The 21,193-nt window shown below is 38.5% G+C and overlaps 1 pseudogene; it reads right to left on the bottom strand.

Moving 5' to 3' along the window:
• Nucleotides 1-11,396: 11,396 nt before the first annotated feature.
• Nucleotides 11,397-21,193, bottom strand: part of LOC149141184 (uncharacterized) — a 70,338-nt pseudogene continuing 60,541 nt past the window's right edge.

Raw genomic sequence — 21,193 nt, 5'->3', positions numbered from 1 at the left:
TTACCAGCAGGAACTGCAAGGGACACCCGAGACCTATTATGACCCTTATCAAGCCACCTTCATGCCTTCTTGGGGTCCCCCTGCTCATCCTTCCTGGTTCACACCTCCTCCTTATTCCTTCACAGATCCATATTATGCCCAACCAACTGCTCATTCGTTTCACTCTTATGCTCAGCCACAGCCTCAGTGGAATGCACCTTATCAGGGGTGGAGGCCCCAGTACAACTCTCATCCCGCTCATTTTCCTCCACCACCTGCTCATCCACAACCATCGCCTCATCCTCCACCAAGGCAACCCCAAATGCCTACCCAACCACAATGCCATCCATCTCCATCTCAATTTCACACCTCCACTCAACTACCCGTACCATTTCCAAGACCATACAATGGAGCAGCTCAACCCAATGGTAATGATGAGGCACAACATGTCCAAACAACAACTCTTGAGCTAGATGATCTTCACCCTAGCTCAGGAAGAGTATTGCAAAAAGGTGACTATATTGCAAGCATTGAAGGACCACATCCAGCAAAAGAAGATTCAAGAGATGAGATCAAAGAACCATGGGCTGCACTTGATGAAGAGAAGAGATCTAAATCAGAGATCAAGAGAGTTCCCTCATGGTTACCATCAAATCCTCCATGTACTCAAGAGAAAGATCAGCAAAAAGAGGAAGATGAGAAGATCATGATAGAAGGTGACATGAAGAATGATCCAGATCAGCAAAAGAACCAAGGATATCAAAGCTATATTGAGATATGGTTTCAAAGGGTCACTAAGTTGCAGCGGTACTCTCTTCCTCAGCTATGTTGGATCCCTTCAACGCTAGATCATTTGGTCTCTGAGATCTGGATACCTGTCAAAGCATGCATTTCGAGCCTTCACATCATCTTGTCTCTAATCTCGATGTGCACATGGCTCCATTGGAAGTATTCTTATACTTGAAAATGATTTTGTTTTTCAAGTAGGGTAGGGTAGGATAAAAAGGAAAAAAGAGAAAAATGAAAATAAGAAGAAAATAAAAATCTAAGGTGAAAACCTCCTCGGAGGCGCCTTAGATTGGCTCATTGATTGAAAACCTCCATGAGGCGGTCAATGGGTTGGAAAGAAAAGAAAATAAAAAGGCAATAAGATCTTTGGGTGAAAACCTCCCTTGGAGGCGCCCAAGGCAGGCAATTAGGGTGAAAACCTCCATGAGGCGCCCTAGTTGTTTTTCAAAAAAAAAAAAGAGAAAAAGAAAAATAAAAATAAAACTAATTCCATTGGCTAATTGCAGGTTGCAAGAAGGACGTTTCATGACAGGAGGTGCACTCAAATCAAGGTTAAAGGAATTTTTCTTGTGCCTTCTACAAGAAGCTTTGTATTTCTACAGGAAACATCCTGTAGAACCTTTGGACGAGCCAAATTCAATTTCAAAAGTGAATCTAATGGTGGGAGCCTATTGGTTAGGCCTGCAAGCACTTGTGTGTCCATCCCTTGCCTTTCTCCATCATTTTTTCCACCTCATTATGCTTCTCATTGTGCTTCTACAGGAACTTCCTGTAGAAATTGTGGGAAACTAGTCATGGATTTCAAAAAGTGGTTTGGCGAGCGTGGTAGCTTCCTCAAGGGTTCAGAAGCATCCTGCACTTTTCAAACTCCTCCTCCATCATCTCCATACCTGCATCACAACCCAAGTTCATTTTTCATTCCATGCAAAACTTGCAAAATGCCTTAAAGAAAAAAATACATAGAACAAAATTTGTTTTTGCCATAACATGAAAACCATGCATCCATTTGAAAAACCAGTTTAAGGGAAATTGTACAAGGGTGATGGCAACATGCTTGAGCAGTTTTAGCCAATTCCGATGCACGGTTTCCAAGAAATCAGCCTCCATCACCATCAGCCATTTTTGAATTTTCTCCATATCCGTGCATCTGTTTCAAAACCTGTTTCATGGGGACATGCATATGAGTGATGGTAACCTACCCAAGCAGTTTCAGCCAATTCCGATGCACGGTTTCCGAGAAACCGATCTCTGAAATCTTCAGCCATTTTCCACTTTTCTCGAAATCCGTGCATCCATTGATCACGATTTTGCTATGGGAGATGCATAATGATGATAGGAACATGCTCACCAAGTTTCAGATCAATCCGGTTTACTGTTTGGGAGAAATGGCGAAAACAAGTTCTGGTTCTGTGACATTGCAGCAGCAGCAGCTTGAAGGTGCAGATCTGAACGTGGAAACAATTGCATGCAGCTCAGATCTGGCCAGAGGACACCTGCACAAGGAAAAGCAATCAAAAATCATCATCCAAGCCCTCATGCAATCAAAGGATCCAAGCATGCAGCAGCAGAATCAGAGCATGCAGCAGCAAAAAGCTTCACAAGCAGCCGTTTGACTTCAGGTACGTGACTAAACCTTGTTCATCTATTACATGAATCTAGTCTAAGCATTGCATGAACGAATGGAATGGTGAAATTAAGCCATGAATGTAGCAAGACACCCAGTTCTCTAGCACTCACGAGAAAGTCACGCAGCATGCACGGGTCAGTCATGCACGTGAAATTTAAAAAACACAGACAGTGTGGGCAGTCTAACTCCAGTGCAATTGATGGATGAGATTACAGGCAGAGCACACACAGTTAACCACTGCAGTTCATGATAGCACAACAGTTGCATGGGCCAGCACACGTCGTTGCCACCTCACTCCACCAACAATCACGCAGACATCAATGAGCGCTCAGCTGTTAGTCAACTTGCACACAACTGGAAGTGTGGATTTTGTTGGTAATTTTTATTAGCACAAGAGCAGCCACCATCAAGATTGCTACAGAAAGCTTTGATGCCATTGCAGAACTACAGTTTGCAAAAACACACAAATGAGGGGGCTATGGAGCATATACAGCGGAAGATTGCCAGACCAGTAAATGCAGATCCATCTGCAAAGTTTTGTTCAATAGCAATGGAAAGTTCATCTGGAACAGAAGCAAGAGAAGCTAGAGCCGTTGATTTTGCAAACAAAAATGTGATGGCTATGACTGGTGCAAAGGTTGAGGAAGAACTTTCTGTGAAACAAGGGCCGGTACTTATTTGACTGTTGAAGAAAAGAAGAAATTGAGATCCGGTGTTAAAGTGAATTTTGACTTTCTTTCTAACCACAAAAAGCTGCAGTTTACACTGACTTAGGCATTCAACCTTCTTCCTCATCACTTGAAAGCAGTAAAAGTCAGATGGATTTGATTAAAGCAGAGAACCTCCCTGATTTGAGTACTTTATCTATTATTCAGGCAGATTATAATGTCATATCAAGTATCTGGTGGTTCTATTCTTTCATTTCTTCATAAAAGTCTCTTTGAAGTATCAGCACAAAAGGATGAACCCGCTAGAAAAGACAGTACAAGCATAAAGAAGCATCCAAAGTAACTGTGAAGGATTTCCACAGAGATGGTGCAAAACATGCCATGAAAGATCAGGCTGATGACAGATGTTAAGAAAGAAGTCAATGTGGATGCTGCAAGGATACCTTGAAACAAGCCAAGTTCGAGCGCTTTGACAGAGAGCGTTCAAAGGAAACGAAAGGGAAATGAACAGAAAGCTTGTCAAAATCTAATTTTAAGAAAAGAAAAAATGCCTCTGAGCAAAGACTGCGTTTCAAATATTGTTGATACACAGCTTTTTCAAGACCAAACTGCAGGAGTATTATGTCGGTTTACAGTATCCACAGACCCCGATTTACAACTCAAAGCTGCTGGAGCTGATGTTATATCAATTCTTGTAAGGGTTCTTCAATCTGATACTCCTTTAGCAAAGTGCAGGGCAGCCATTTCACTTGAGCAATTTTCACAGAATTCAGGAAATTTGAGCCCACCAGTCAAGAAAAAGCAAGGTTTTTTATGTTTCTCACCTTCTTCTGTTAGGCGGTGTAGAGTTCATAGAGGTGTCTGTTCAGATTAGAACTTCTTTCTGTCTTGTTGAGGCAGAGAAACCAGTTAAAGGCCTGGAAACACTTTTTCCCATCCAGCTTTGGCATGCAATATCTATTCTCAGGCAGTTCATTGTACTTGTGTGCTTTTATAATACATTAGACTTGCCATTTGTGTTGGATTCGTCAGCTTTCAGGCAGCACAGTTCAAGGAGAAAGCACCCTCAGCCAAGCAGGCTAAGACAATGCCGACTGTTTCTACAGGAAGACAGAGAACTGTTAGCAGACTGTTTCTACAGGAAGTTAGCAGACTGTTTCTACAGGAAGCTAGCAGACTGTTTCTACAGGAAGCCAGCGAACTGTTTCTACAGGAAGTTTGAAAAGAGGGAAGCCAAAGGAGAAATCGGCCGAGATGTTAGCCAAAGAAGCCACCAGGGCCATCAAAGATGAGGAGAGAGATTGGTTGCTCAGAGGATGAGCAACACTTTCAGTAGGGGGGTGATGATGAGCCCCAAAAATGTACAATTATTTGGGCTCATTCAACCTCCTAATTTGACTTAATCCACCATTCTCATTGGTTTATTGCATGTTTTTGATTATTTTTATGCTAATAGAGTGAATTTGGTTAGTCATTATGCCAACAAGTCTAATGGGTGCTTTGTGTAGCCTTTTTGGTCAATTTGGAGACAAAATTGAAGGTCTTAATGAGCACTTGGCAGCCAAATTCGTGGGAAGACAAGCTAGAGGATTTGTAGGAAGGTGTCCCCTTCATTTATGGGCCCTTGCCTCGAATTCTCCACCATTAGCTCGGAGTTCAAGGGCCACCGAATCAATCAACACAAGGGCAACCAAGCAAGTCAAGTAGGATTGTTGTTAACTCCAAGTTTTGGGCAGTCGAGTCCCTAAATTTTAGGAGGACTGTTGGGTCCTCAAATTGTATAAATAAGAAGGCTTAGGGCCTCATTTTGGTTAGCCAGTGTAGCCAGTGGATGTTAGCTAGTTAGCCAGTAGATAGTAGCTAGTAGTTAGTCATTTCATCGCCTTGTTGTAGTCATTTTGTAATTCGATTTGTATGCAATAGATTAGCTTTGCTTTCAGCTCATTCTCAAGCTCTCCTTGTGGACAGTTTTGATATAACTCTTCATTCTTGATCAATAAAGATGAATCCAGCTTTGCACCAGCTCTAAATCTCTCTTGGGAGGCTGTAGCTCTTGGGGTTGGGCCCATCTCAAGCGCCCAGTACCTCCTTCGTTTATCTTTATGTGTTTGCTGCGTTCTTAAAATAAAATCTGCTATTTAGATTTAGATCTTGCTTCGTTATTTAGATTTATTTTGATGGTTAAAGTAGTTGTTTATGTTGGGAATATATTGGTAGGATAATAACTGGAAAAAGCTCCAAAAAAGGGTCAGCAAACGCTTTTGGTTTCACCTCTTCCTTATTGGATCAGGGGCTGGAGTTGAAGTAACCATGCTATCCCAAACAAAAACACTTTCTTTGCTTCACCATGCAATCATTAGTGTTTGAATCTCGTTCGTAGAACTTGATATCAGTTTGGATGCATGCTTAGGTTTATGATCACTTAGTTTCATAGTTGTTTCACATGGTTTCACTGCAAATAAACTTCTGTTCATTTCCTTTTGCTGTTAGGTCAGATTAGAGTGAAGTAACTAGGTCATAGGTTTTATAACTAGATCTTTGTTTTCTTGCATGTCTTTGTTTGTTCAGTTTGAAAAACCACTTGCAGAGTACCTGTTATCCTTCCTTACCTACCCATACTCCATCTAACCTACCTACTTCACCCTTCACTTATAACCCTTACCTTACATTTGCCTCATCCGCTTACTTTGCCATGATTCTCATCTTCTTGTGCAACATCGTTTCATCCATCCTTGAACAAATCCAATCGCTCCTTAGCCTCATCCACCAAGTCCTAGACCTCTTCACACCCCTATTTCACCTTCATACTCATTCCTCCATCTTTTTCCCTCCATCCATGCTCCAAAATCCCATTTCGAAACATCCTGTAGAAGAATTACAGAACATCCTGTAGAAACCCCTGCAGACTTCCTGTAGAAGTCCATAACCTCGGTTGCATAGCATCCAGACTTTGTGAAACTCTCGGAAAGAATGTTAGGGATCCCTTAGACCCTCTCTGTACCATCCCAACCTTTTCCAAGCATTCCTCCTCCTTGATCCATCCCTGCACAGTGAAAAGCCAGTTGAAAGCACATGCATGATAATTCTAATAACTTAATCAAAAATACAAAAAGATGTTTTCTTCAGATAGTGATAACTTAGACACATGCATTTTACCTTCCTAGAAGTAATGGCATCTCTTTTTGTAGTTTGCATTCTCTCCTTTGCATCAGTAGGACTAGCTGGTAGAATTAGGGTTTGCTAGGGTTTGTGTTTCTTTTTGGCTTTCAGTTTCTTTCCGCAAGTAGATTAGCTTCCTTTGAGTTAGCTTTCGTCCATCAGTTAAAAAACTTCTTCTAAGAGCTCATAGAAGTTGGCTTGAGCCCCTAGCGGACTTGTGCCAGCTGACCAAGTGACAGCTGCGGCAAGAACTAGTACTTGTGCATACAACACCGTCGCTTCCAAGTTTGTTACGAACTACCGGGTTGATAAAATTAGAGAAGGAAGCTCCAGGAGTTGTAGCATTATTGCTACAATACTGGAGCCCACCACCAGCTTTGACAGCAGTGGTGGTTAACAATCGATCAATGACAATGTTGTGTTTTGCATTTTTTTTATATAAAAAAAATTATAACTTTGTTTTTTTTTAATATTATTTTTTATATAACATTTTTTTAATTTTCTTTGACATTATTATATATATATATATATATATATATATATATATATATATATATATATATATATATATTATTCATTTTTAATGGCCAAAGGCTTGATGGCTAAATGGATAATCTTTAAAACTGGTACAGCTAAAAGCCTTAATCGAACAATAAGAAACTTGATGAAAAGTTGATGGCCAAAGGCTGGATCAGACTAACTCTATGTAGTGGTTGAGCAGCCATAATATATTATATATAAAAATAATGTAAATATAAAATAGTAATAACAATCATAAAAATGATTAATTAGTGATTAGAATAAAAGAGGCATGTCTCTAAGGACATGACCTTTCATGAAAGGAGAAACTTCCTAGGTATATAAGTTGGCCCTCATTTGTAACAATCTCATCTCTCATATTCTCATTCATATATTTTATATACACTTATATCCCCAATGGAGATCTTCATATTCCAATTATTTTGGATTTCTTAACTAATATACAAATTATCTTCGTTACATTGGTATCAAAGCATGTGCGAAATTTGTTCGCTATAGTAGTATCAGAGTCGTTCGAGCCTCTGGTCATTCAATTTTTGCACCAGAGCCACTTTTAAGACTACCGTTATATGCTCCAAGTCCTGGAATCATGGATGTATATTTCAATGAATTAAGAGAGATTATAGAATTTCTACGAGAAACTAGAAAAACAATTATAAAATTGTTGGAGAATATTGAAACATTAGATTCAACTCATACAATAGAATTTGACTTTATGTTGGTGCTAAGTTCGACCCTCTCTGAAAACTTGGCTAACCCAAGGGATTATGTCTCATTAGCCTTTATCCTATTTCTACTAGTATTACCAGACCCCCTAGATTCATATTTGACGTGTTATCCCAATCACACATAAAATCAAATCAGTAAAATAAATTTAAAAAAAAAACTTCAATCATGAACAACAACATTAATGATATTTTGTTATGTTATTTAGATAACATCTCATATCTATAAGAGTGTGTGTGTGTGTGTTATTATTATTATTTTATTATTTTAATGTTATTTATCACATATAAATAAACATACATAAATGATTAATAACATTAACTAAGATGTCGTAATAATATACACAACTAAAACATTATTAATAATCATAATCGTATTTAAGGTTGGCGGAGGCGGTTGGTTGGTAAAATCGGACTCATAAAGATGGTCAGGTCTTGTGCTCAAACCTGAGCTAGGGCGTTGACTAGTCACAGGTGTTACTCGTTACTTGGGCCAAGCCCACTCACCTTTTCGGGGAGGGTGGAGTGGGAGGGGTGATAATAAACCTCGAACAAAAGACAAAATTAAATTTCATATGGGTTCTAGGCAATGCCACGAACAACCAAGTAGAAGTTATTTCTCTTTGGCAGGGTCTAAATATCAGCGTCTCTAAAGGTATCGGGAACTTAATAATCATTGGTGATTATATGACAATAATCCAAAAATACTTGAGGCTAGCCGAGAATGAGAACCTCCTCAAATCTGGATCCTCCTCAATCATTATAAGGATAAATTATAGTTTTAAAAAGTTGGAAAATGTTAAAATGTTCCATGTGTTGAAGGCCAACAACCATGTGGCGGATGCGCAAGATAATGCTGGGGTGGAATTAGAGCAAAGCTCCTTACGAATCAACCACTCCATTCGAATATGTCATAGCCCTTCATACGACATAAATATTTCAGACCGGTGCAGTACAGCTAGGGTACAGGTCTATAGCACATCAATCCGGTAGTTATTAAGGTTGGCATCCCGATGGCCTTCTGCAGTACGTTAGGAGAAGGGGCGGTTGGTAGGAAGTTATGGAACGGGTGTGAAAGTCGGAGTTCGAAGGCCACGATCCATCACAGGTGGGCATTTTGTCCTCAATTATTTTCTTGGAGATTTATTAAGTTCCATTCATGGCTGGGAAGGTACCATCACAATTCGCTCCAAGCTTGTTTTGATGGTGGAGGAGATGGAGCATAGTTGTTACACCATGATGCAAAATAGATTATCATTAATGAAAGAAAACATGGAAATGAATGTTGGGATGAACTAGGCTATTATTTATAGTAGCTGGTTGTGGATGGTTAATCATAGGTTCTTATCATTTCATGGAAGAATCGCCAAGAAAATGGCATATGCTAGCAATGGAAGTGGTGTCGAAGTTGGGTCGGGTCGCAATGGGAATTTAGAGGACATAGTTGATAGCTCCTACAAGCATGTGATAAAGGAAATTGTAAAATAAATTAATGAGAATATGTTGGTTCTGTATACCCAGTTGTCGGGTCTTGTTAAAGACATGGAATTACTAGAGAAAACTATGGAAAGTTTATGTACAGACATGATGAACCTGGGTCACAAGGTGGAAAACATCGAAGTCAAAGTTGAGATAGCCACAGTCGGGGAGTTGAAAGAATTATTTGGATTTGGGGATGGCTCTTTCCCTCAAGTTGAAGGTGTTGTGAGCACTGCAATTCGAGACCTGGAACCTAGGGTTGACAGTGTAGAAGAACTGGTCACGACTGTGGACGAGGCCTTGGGAGAAATTGAACCTGGTAGCAGTGGGTAGCAATTTTGTTTCTAAGTTATATATATGTTTTTCCAGTCAATAGAGTATGGTGGAGCCTTTTCGAAGTTCTATAGTATAAGTTATATTCAAAGATCGTATATAAATAATGATGGTAGCAATAGGGTCCTTCTTCAGGTTAAAATGATAAACATTTTTGAGAGATTCATCTCTAAGATTGTATGGGACTTGGCCCGTTTCTAGTTTATCTAATGAAAAACCTGCCCGTTCTATTTATAAAAAAAATCATAATTGTAACTAAACATGCTTAACAACTAGTTATCTATGAAAAAGGGGAGTAGTGTCAAAAACGAGGGAATTAAATAATGACAAAGATATAAATAAAATGCTTCTTATGACACCCTTTTTTAAGGAGAGTTGACTTCCTTTTATATATATATATATATATATATTTTTACAAAGATAAAAATAGATAAAATGCAAGAGTTAATATTCAAATTCCTTCAGTGTAACTAAGAACTAAAAATCCTCACTTCCAAACCTATACCAAAATTCATCTATCTCATAAAAATTAAACAAATCACTTCATAAAAAAGTTCATCAAAATATTTTCCATGCACTAATCTAAAATCCATTGCTATGTATGCAACAAGTTCATCAAAATATTTTCCATGCACTAATCTAAAATCCATTGCTATGTATGCAACCCTGTTCCAAAAGACACGTAAATAATAATCTAAAATCCATTGCTATGTATGCAACCCTGTTCCAAAAGGCACGTAAATAATATTTTTAAGTATAGTTAAAATTATTAATTTAGCAAACATTTAAATCGTGATAAATGAAAACCAAAGTTTGAAATATTCTAAAAGAACAAAACAAGAACATGTCAAATGAAGCATGAAATATTTGACTTACGTTAAAAACCTTTCCTGGAAAATGTGGAGCCTTTCTCATCCTGAAAACTAAAGTGAGCTATTATTTTCCAAGAATTTCATTTCCATTTACAACAAGTTTATTAAATTATGATGCATTTCCTCCCATGTTTGTTTAACTTCACGATAAATTTATTGGTTTAAGAATCTTTTGGTCAGGCTTGATATTTCTTTATAAAATGTTAATTCATCCACGTAAATATATTTTAGACATTTACTAGGGTTTACATTTTTGAACTAGCTCTTCCAGGCTCGTTTACATTATGATCAACTATTAAAAAGATTTATGGTTTTGGGTAGTTTGCAGTTTTTGTTTCAATATTTACGAGAGCAAGAAATCATTTGGAAAATCAGTAATGTATATGGTATCCTCTCGTGAATAATACTTCATTTTGTTCCGTAAAAAACATCTTTATAAACCTCACATAGCTCTACCTCTTTTTACCATATGGAATGTTCAACGATTTTTGCATCGTAAATCATAAACCAAACTAAAATTTTAAAACCACTTACTAAAATGATCCATACGAAATATATAAACTTTTTATTGAAACTTTATTACATTATATTTAAATCATTTGCAAATATGTGAAATATATCAAAAAAGAGGCTTACGTTAAATTATTTACTAGCAATTGTCCCAAATGGTACAAAGAGAGGCCGATAGGATTATTAAATTGAAATTGTTGAATTTTTCTAGAAGAGTTAATTGGTTTGTGGAAAACCTTGTTTTCTTGGACTGGATCATTGTGCAATTACTTTCCTTTAGATGTTTTGTCTATATCTATGTCACAAGGAACACTTTGAATGTCTTATTTCATTTTAGAGTAAGTTAATTACCCGATATCAAGAAGTTAAGTTAATTACCCAAAATGAAGCAACGTCTATAGATGGCCAAGCATATACAAAGAATATATCTCATTCATATGCAATGCCAAATCCATCTTTTCTTTTCTCTGAGTAAAATTTCAAAAGCAAGAACACATGCCATTTCATATGCACAATAAACCCAACTTCTGAAATTTCAATGCTTCGATGCATCCCATTCATATGCTACAGTAAACCCATATTTTTTTTAAATTTCAATCCATAAACACATCCATTCATAAGCCATAACAAAACCACAAAAAACAAAACCCAACCCTGCAATGCCAGAGCATTATCCCCATTCAAAAGAAAAGAAGTAGCAAATATAAACGCCAGTGTTCCACCATGTTGACTGCGCAAACCAATCATTGCCATCTGAAAAATCAAGAAAATAAAGATGATGACCAGTTAAGGAGATGATAGTGACCCTTTTTCTGGCCTTCTTCGGCCGCCTTTCGCCTGGGAGGCTTCATGCTCGCACACATAAAGAAGAATGTCGACTTCAAAAGTTGCAACGTTGTCCTGCGGCAGAACAAAATTGGACAACCCAGTTCCGGAAATAGGATCTGCCTAAGATTTCCCCAATGGCAATCTGATCAGAGTTTTTGCATAACAGGGCCAGGTACTTTATGCGCCGTGGAATTTCTCCGGAATTTCCCATACACTGCTCCTCCATTTCACAGGACACACCAGCTTGCATTGCTGTCCATTCAGGCTGGTGAAATTGTGGATATACCACAGCAGTATCAGAAGTAAATGCCATATCTGATGGTTGAAGCATCTAGAAAAACAACCAACAAAAGCTCACAGATCAAGCTCTATCCCAGTTATTCTCTTAATGACAAATATAGAGATCCAAATTGTACAACAGGTTTATAACAGCATGTTAATTGAACTTACATCTTTGGTAAGAAATCCTTCCATGTTAAAGTCCAATCTGGGATTAACAGCTTCAAGCTTCATAGATAGAAACTGTGGGAAATGATTGCAACTGAGTTATGATCATAATACAGCAAATAATCTATAAGATTAATCTTTTGTGGAACGTTTAAAGATCTTACCTCAACTTGGCGCTGAAGTGATTGTACATTGTTAATTATCTCATCAAAGCATCACTGCTTTACCAGTTATCTACATACAAAATAGCCCGTTCTTTAGTTCAACATGTCAAACACAAAACCAGTGGAATTCTGCCAAGCAGAAGACATGACCTGAAAGATAAAAAAAGCTCCGGCTTAGAGTCTACACTACCTTATTACATCCAGGAACAAAATCTTGCAAAAGCTTCATACGTTCGCTGATCTTTTCTCTTCGCACCTGTCATTCAGAGGACAAACTTATAGCTCCTCTAATTTTCAGGTTTTCATCAACATATTGTGTGACTCTGACAAAGTTTACAGAGGCATACTCATCCCCCAAAAACTGATATGCTTTATCTTTTTTGCATCAGCCAATAACTAATGTTCTTTTCCCTTTCTCTGTAAGAACATGACTCTTAAGCAGTAAAATTAGAACAATGTTGTTTTACCATTTTGTAATCATCTATCCTTGTTTGATATTTGAAAGGATTTCGATCCCTTTAACTATAGTTAGGAGCTGAGTTTTGAAACAGCCATTCAACCCTGGACTCAGCTAATTCTGTGCTCAAGGACTTGAATTGTATCTATGTTTTGAAAAAATATAAATACAATTCTTCCTCATGATGAAATATGAAGGGGATTTACCCTCTCTGCAAGACTATGGCTATCAGTAGCTTGCCCTCTCCTTGCTCTCACATGGATGTAGTCTTTGGGTGGCTCTGAAGGCTTGGCACTTTGTGCAGATTGTTTTGAATTCACTTCAGGCTTCCCACTGTGGATTCCTTGTTCTGCATCAGACTTTGAATCATCCTTTTCCTTTTTAGCATCTGCACTTTTGGGACGTTTGCTTTTGGATACATTCTGTAGGAGGAAAACAACAGATCTGTTAAGAGTGTTCTGCCATGAAAGCAGGCTAAAATACCTACAAAACTGCATGTCATACAAACCCATTTCACTTAATTTGACTCGAAAAAAATGAGTTAATAAGGAAGTTGGGTTACTTTGACAGAAATTATCACCTTTGCTGTTATGTTATTTACGAATGTACTTATGCGCGCAGGTGCAAAAACAGAGTAATTAGTCCCACTTGAATATAATATTTAGGGTTACAGATATAGAATTAGGGAAGCTAAATGAAATTGGGCTCAAGATAAATAAAATGTCATCAAATACTAGGATTCGCAGGGAAAGGCTAATTGGCTTTAGCATTCAGCGAATTCTCTGTATTTCATCTTACAAACAAAAGGTCTTGTAAACCAATTTGGTATGTGGTTTAGCCGTGATTTTAGAAACAGATTATTATTATTAATTATTACAAACTTCTAACTAAAAAGCCAAAAAAAATTGGGTTCAAGATGAGAACATGACATCAGATACCAATGCATGCAGAGGCATGCTAATTAGATTTAATCTCCACCTCGCACCCTCCTCCTGTCAGTAGAAGCTATCTAATTGGCTTTACCATGCAACCAACACCACCACTCCCCTGCTCTCTACTTTCTTGGATCCTTTTCAGGAACTTGGTTCAGAGAGTGCCAGAGTCATTGGAACTACTTTGAGCAGAACAGTAAATTGACAGACAATGATAATTGAAAATTTCATAAGCAGCTCGGAAGGACCTCCCAAGCCATGGTAGGCAATCTCAAAATCAAAATCAGAAGTTATATTCTACAACAGAGGCAGGTCAAACGAGACAATTCAAAAGACGAATTTCTTGGGTCTTCTCGGAGGGAAAAAAACATATAAAGAAGCTGATAAATTCCAAGTCCTAGACATGAGCCTTAAAGGAAAAATAGAACACACCTCAGTATTCTTTTCACCAGGAGAAGCAATTATCAATGCTTCAGACCTTGCTTTATCAGTTGGTTGGGTTCTCCTTTTCCTTCCGCATGTACTCTGGTCAGAACTCGAGGACTCTTCACTGGAGGCATTGCATTTTTTTTCAATTTGAGGGTGTTGCGCCCTGGCTGAACTGAAGAAGTTACGCTGAGAATGCTCAGATACCAACTTTACATCTTGCAGATGGATTCCTCTGTTGACACCGTCTAGTCCATGGACTGAAAATGGCAAGAGATCATCAAAGCTATAAGAGGAGTTTGGTGACCTTAATGGGCCCTCTGCTGCTGGTGGCAGAGATGGATGGCGGTTCATGTCCAGAGCACAGCTTGCAATGCCAGAATGCCAACTAGCGGACGATGTTTGGTAATTCTGGTAATTCAGAGAAGCCAAGGAAGAAGAATAGCAACAACAACTGGCAAACGAAAGAAATTATTAACTCTGAGGCCAAGAGTGACATAAAAGAATGGGGAAAAGCAGTAAAAATATTCAAGAGTGACATAAAAAATCGGAAAAAGCAGTAAAAATATCTTGCCATGCCACGGAAGTGAAAAGAAGGCAACTCAACCAATATTTGGAAAAAGCAGTCACACTTCAAATCAACAGTTGAAAATGTCTCACCTGATCCAACGGAGCAGGGTAGAAGTGTTGACGATTGTTGATGCATAGGAAGGCCTATTGGCCTAATTAAATGGTATTGCATTAAATGAAGGCTAATAAGATGATTGTGATTAAAGTAATATATGAGGCCTCACTACACTTTTGTGAATGTTGTTTGGTTGGAAGAGGAGATTTTTACACCCTCCAACTCTCCACCTAATATGAAACATGGCCCCTTCATCAAAAATCCTATCAGCAATTGGATTACATCGGGTCAAGTAAGGACCATTAACCTCCCTAACTTTCTATCATATATAGATGAGGTAAGGAAAAGACATTTATTGTATTTTATTTACAAGTTGTTATTTTATTGTTTAAAGATTGACTCTTATTTGTGTTATACATGATATTAATTAGGAAATGAGTATAATCTCAGTAAAATTATTTCGATCGAGGATTATATGAGGAGATTGTTACAACCATTCAAAACCCGAGAATGTGTGCAGTTCTCAACTTCGATTCAAAGGGGAAAGTACTTAAGTTTTAAAGTTCACTGCAAGAAATGAAAACACTTTTTGAAGATTCTTTCTAAATTAATTTAATTTTCATTTAATTAAGTACTTAAGGGACATTTATATGCACGGTTATACATTTTTGTATATAATAACCCTTGATTCTCATTTTGAGGGGGGGATGGGTAGCTTTGGATGAGTGAACAAACTTATAATTATTGATGGTGTGAATGCATCTATGTTATGAAGCCAGCTCACAAAAAGATAGAAAAGATAGATCAACAAATTCAAAATCAGCCTCTTCGAGGGGGCAACCTCCTTTACATTACACAAATGAACAATTCTTGGATGATACAAATGACAAGACCTCCTTTCTATATATAGGAGTCTAAGGGGTCATAATATAATCAGAGCCGACATAACAATAATAATGCAAGGGCACAACAATAACAATAGTGGGCTTCTATGGGGCACAATAATAACAATATGGGGACTACATGGGCACAACAATATAATAAGGGGGTTGAACTAATAACAATAAACGGTTACACTAGTAGTATAGGGACCTAACATGCCCCTCTCCTTTAAAAAGTGTTGTCCTCAACGCTTGAGTAGTTCTAGATGCTTCTGTATAAAATTCTTGTCCTCCCATGTGGAATCTTCAGTGGGTAATTTCTTCCACTTGATGAGATACTCTGAAATTGATTGATTTCGTAGCTGTCGGGTTCTTGTTTCTGTGACGGATTCAGTTTCCAATATGATTTTTACTTCCTCGTCAAGTTTCGCCAATATTGTTTGAACTAGGAGCTTGTCACCTATTACCTTCTTTAAGCATGAAACATCGAAAACTGAGGGCACTCAGGAAGATTCAGGAAGCTCCAATTTGTATGCCATAGTACTAATCTTTTGCAACACCTTGTAAGGACCATAGTACACCTTGTATGGGACATTTGTTTGTGTGGTTGTATTCGTAAAAATACCCAATCGCCTACATCAAAACTTCCTTCACTGCGATGTTGATATGCCTGTTGTTTCATTCAATTGTGCACTGTTACACAAAATATTGTCACCATGACTTTCTGTAGTCAGTGTGAGTCTATCACCACTCATACTATCCTCCTTTGCAAGTCTCAAACCTCAGCTCTTCATGTCAAGCCCTAAAAATGAGAGAAAGTCTTTGAAAATCTATAAAACTCTGGTTCCGCACTTTCTCTTACCATTACCTACGGTCCCACACTCCTTGGTCATGTTACCTGCGGACCTGCCCGCTCTGTCTCTAAAGGAGTGGGTGCAGACCCCTGTAAAAGTAAAAAAGGCACAAGTTTATTATTAAAAACTCACTTTGGATTAATTCTGGATGCTTCTAGAAGGAATCTTGAGGTGGCAAGTTTGCTCCTAGGTGGTTCATGCATCCCATAACTAAAGGAGCTAACCCCTTGATGAGAGGAGCTTATCCCTCTGAAGGAGGACTCTATCCCCTTGAAGGTGTACCTGGTAACTTCCCTCCTCTGCACTATAAATTGAGGCATTGGGCTGGTTGCTAGGGAGGTTGAAAGCTGAACATTTTTTAGGGTAAATGTTGTTGGAATTTAGACTTCCTATTTGAGCTTGAGAGGAAAGATTACATACCTTTTGGCTTCTTTGGGAAGAGAGTGAAACTTGTCAAAGTAGAGGATATTCTTGCTCGACCCTGCGAGGAGCTTATACAGCATCAAGGCACCAAGGTTGTAAAGTTCTTCTTTGTTTAAAGTTAATACAATCAGATTCATTTTTCTCAATAAATTGTCTTCTATGGTTTATTTCATGAATTCCTTGATCATCATGATAAATATGGTTTATTATATTGGCTATGCAGGTGTTATTTGATGTGTGCATGTTTGTGTTTGCAGGTTCTTTAAAAGGGAGCTCATTTGGACAAACGGAGCGTGGCTTCCACAAACTATCATTGGACTTGAGGTAGGGTCTGAAACATCTCTTGGATTTTATTTATAAATCGCATATTTAGAGAAAGATAGAATTTGTTTGGTTTGCTTGTCACTAGATATCCATAGATACTAGGGAGATCGGTCTTGTCCGCAAGAATGATTTATCCGCCCGACAAAATGGCGACTCCGCTGGGGACTTGAATTTTTGGTTTTTGCCTTTGCTTTTACTTTGACTTGAGAAACTGTTTCTCTGTTTCTGGTTTTTGCTTGATGTGTGTGGGATTGGGTAGGTTCCTTAGATTTTGAATTATTTTTTGTTTTTCACACTTTTGGAAGAGGACCGCATGTACTGCTTGTAACACAGTGCGGTCATCCCCGCACTTTTGCTTTACACGAAGAGCAGTACCGCACCTAGTTATACTGGGGGCCTGCGAACCCTGTCAAAATTTTGAAAAACTTAAAATTTCCTCATTCAGTTAAGCCTAGGATTTCTTTATATGTTTTAGCCTCTTCCCAGATCTGCACGTGTCTTGTCAGAAACTTTTCGTAGGTTAATTCCATTGGCATTTAGGTTTTAGGTGAATTTCTAGAAGCTTTGTTTGCCTGGCTTGATTTTCGTTTGGTCTTTGTAGTAACTCAGAGCTTAGAAGCCTTAGAAACCTCAGATTACCCTGGTTTTTGCTGGTCTTCTTTATGAGTCTGACCGATTTGTAAAATCTACCTTTGTTGAGGAATACATCTCGTTTTTCTCTTTGCGAAGCTTCGAAAGAACTTGTTTTGAAAGTTTTGGATTTCATTTTTAAAAAAGAAAACAAAAGCTGGTTGTTTTTTTATTAATTTGTTATTCTGAACAAGTTAGTCCTTAGTTTGTTGATAACTAAGTAAAACATCCTTGAAAAGAAATTTTGTAAGCTTTTACTTCAATTAGTTTTTTAGAATTTATAGATCTCAAGATTAGATTTTTTAATAGTTTTGAGTGTTTTATAAAAATTAAAAAAAAAAGGATCTCTTTTGGAAAGGATTTGTTTTTTGTAGTATTTGAGTGTTGAAAAGAAAGGGATATTTTTTGTGAGCATAATTAGTAGTCTCGTTTTTTGAGTTTATTGAAAAAGACAAAAATGTTTTTCTTTTCATTTGTTTGTTAAGGAAAGATTTGCTTTTCAAGCATTTGCATTCTCAACTCTTTCTTTAGCTAGAAATTCATTGAAGAAAAAGGATTGTTTATCATCTTAAGTGCATTTTTAGTGTTTTGGAGTCGAGTCTTCACACCATAAAGTTTCATCTCCACACCTTTTGACTTAAGAAACAACCATAAAAATAATGCTTAAAGTAAAATCTATCTAGAAATCTTTTTATTTCTAGGGCTCTTTATCACCAACATAGCTTAGGCTAGTATCTTGGAGTAGGGAGTAATTAACTCTCCAAGATAGTAAAAACAAACAAGTAGTTGTATCTTGCGGTAGGAGATAAATTCCAATTGTTACATCTATGCTCTGGGAAGCTCCTCTTAAAGGAGTCAAGCACAAGATCGTATCCGAACCAGTGGGGTAATCAATCCTTCCTCATTGGGAATGATAGAAGATATACACGTATTAAAAATGGTAAACCTCGGATTAACCATTGTCGAGGAGCCTGGGGTCACTTGTTGGTAAACCTTGGATTATGTCAAGGAGCCTTCAAGGGGATTGAGCTTGCTACTCTGCCCTTGCGTGTGTATCCGATCACAGACTGTTCCCCCAGGTATATTTGTTTCCGTTGATAACCATAGTGACCATAATCTATAGGATTCTTTCCTAAGGTGACGGTGGAGGGAAGATCCCACTGTACCTGGAGCAGACATCGACTAGACTCACTTGGATTTTCTGGGGGGTTCTCTTCACTCGAGATGGTTTAGTGGAGAAACTTGTGCCAGTATATTCATTAAGCAGGTTGTCGGGGTAACTGTTCCAACCACCATTTCTGTATTGAATTCTGTGATGTTGGATTTCATCACCAACTAGTGTTTTCGGTATGGAAAGTTACTATTTGTGTGTGGTTTGACCTCCTAGATTCTTTAGGCGTGTGATTCAAATTTTTTGGTTATTTAGAGACTTTAGGTGGTTTTCATTGAGATTTTTCTTTGTTTGCGTGTGAAGTAATTAAAATATTTAATCGTGGCTGAATTACCAAGTCAGTCCCGTAGACTTCGGGGCCAACCTCTTGAGTTTTCACCAAGCCAGCTTGAAGGGCTATGAGCCCTTGTAACTCCTAGTGACAGTAGATTTGGGTCACCCAAAGAAGGAGAATCTTCTTTAGTTGTACATCCTGATTATCAAGTTCAAGCACCAGAGTATATTATTGAACCTATTTCATTTTCCGAAGTTACTGGTAGTTTTTCTTCTACTAGTGAATTAGTCGAGGAACCTGAAATTTCTGAACCTGAAACTGAAACTGCTGCTACTCCATCATCATGATTTTCCTCTCCAACTTCCCATGGTCCTGGTTCACCCAGGGTAGAAAGAGTCATTACCCAAAATATTCCTTCTGGACTTATTGTTATTGAAGAACTTGTTACTCTGGAAGAAGGTATATCTATCCCTGAAAATCAACCAGCTATAGAACTTAGGGAGCGTGAATCGATCTTTTACAGTCCACCTAGGAGGGACGCTTGGTATCTTTCATTGACCAATTTTCTAGAAAACCCGGGACTAAGTTTTTCACCACCTCACATTCCTTTTCATCCAACACCTAGAGGTTATTATCCTCCTTTGAATATGTCGAGACAATCATCCATGTTTTCTCAATCTCCAGAAACATTTTTATATGGTGGTCCTTCTATTCCCTCTGGGTATCAATCACTTACTGGTACTTTTTCGGGAGCATCTCCTCAACCTGTTGAACAAGGGTTATTAACTGGTAATAACAGAACTAAGCCGTTGAGTGTAGAAGACATTCTTATGATGTCAGGTACCATTCCAAATCCACAACCTCAAGGTAGTCAGTTATCGCCTAGGGGGCAACCTCAAGGTCCTCAATTATCGCCTGGGGGGCAACCTCAAGGTACCCAATTACCGCCTGGGGGGCAACCTCAAGGACAGTACATACCTTCGGGATAGTACATTCCTCAAGGTCAACCCCAGACTCAGTATGTACCTCAAGGTCAACCCCAGTATCAATATGTACCTCAAGGTCAACCCCAGTATCAGTACGTGCCTCAAGGTTATCAACCTCAAGGTCAGTACCCAATCCAAGGTTTCCAACCACCTTCAGATCAATCATTTGTCCAAGGAGCTGGAAATGTACCTTTGAATTATCAACCCTACCCTCAACCCGGTTATGGTCCTCAATATGCTCAACCTTCTATGGGTCCATACCCTGGAATGAACGTAGTGTGGGATCCATCTCAATCCCAACAGATCTTGCAACCGAATGTGCAATTGTCATCTCAATCTGGACAACCCTTGGTTTCTGGTTCAACCCAGCAACTTGTCCAGCCTACTATTCAAACTTCTGCACCTTCTGTAGTTTCTCAGCCTGGGCCTAGTTCGCCTCAAACTCTGCCTCAAACGACTGCTGCAACTGCTACAACATCTGTTCCATCTACCCCACCTACTTCTGGAGTATCAACAGCTCCAGTTTCTATTGTTCCTGCATCAATTCCTCAAGCATATTTACCTCAGTCTGGACCTACAATTCAGACTTCGGTTCAAATTCCTGTAGGACAACCTGGTCCAAGTACAGTTGTCACAAGTCAACCTCAATTTACTTATCAACCATACTAGGGACAGTACCAATTCGGTCCTGTTGTGCAGAACCCAGTCTATCAGTATCAACCGTACCCTGGATATACTTATCAGCAACCTCAACAACCCCAGTACGGTCCAGTTAATCCTGGTTTTCCGGGAGGATATAATATCCCAAATGCAATTCCAATTCCTAGTTATCCTGGATATCCTCCTCCTGGGGTTGGTCTCATGACCCAGGGTTTTTGAGACCCTAATCGTCAGTTACCGTTCATTGCAACTTTGGACTTGCCTGATTTGTCGCGCCTTATGAACGATCCGATAAATTATCTTCCGTTTTGGCTGCCAATGCCGAATAAGTTGCCCAGTGACATCCCAAATTTTGAAGGTAAATCAGGAGAGGATCCGTCGAACCATGTGATGACTTATCACCTCTGGTGTGCATCTAACTCCATTTCAG

The sequence above is a fragment of the Pinus tabuliformis genome, chromosome X, assembly GCF_031772625.1.
Source record: "Pinus tabuliformis cultivar Carrire ecotype Pingquan chromosome X, CPIR1, whole genome shotgun sequence".
Classification (NCBI taxonomy): domain Eukaryota; kingdom Viridiplantae; phylum Streptophyta; class Pinopsida; order Pinales; family Pinaceae; genus Pinus; species Pinus tabuliformis.
This window is presented reverse-complemented; position numbering and strand designations above follow the sequence as displayed.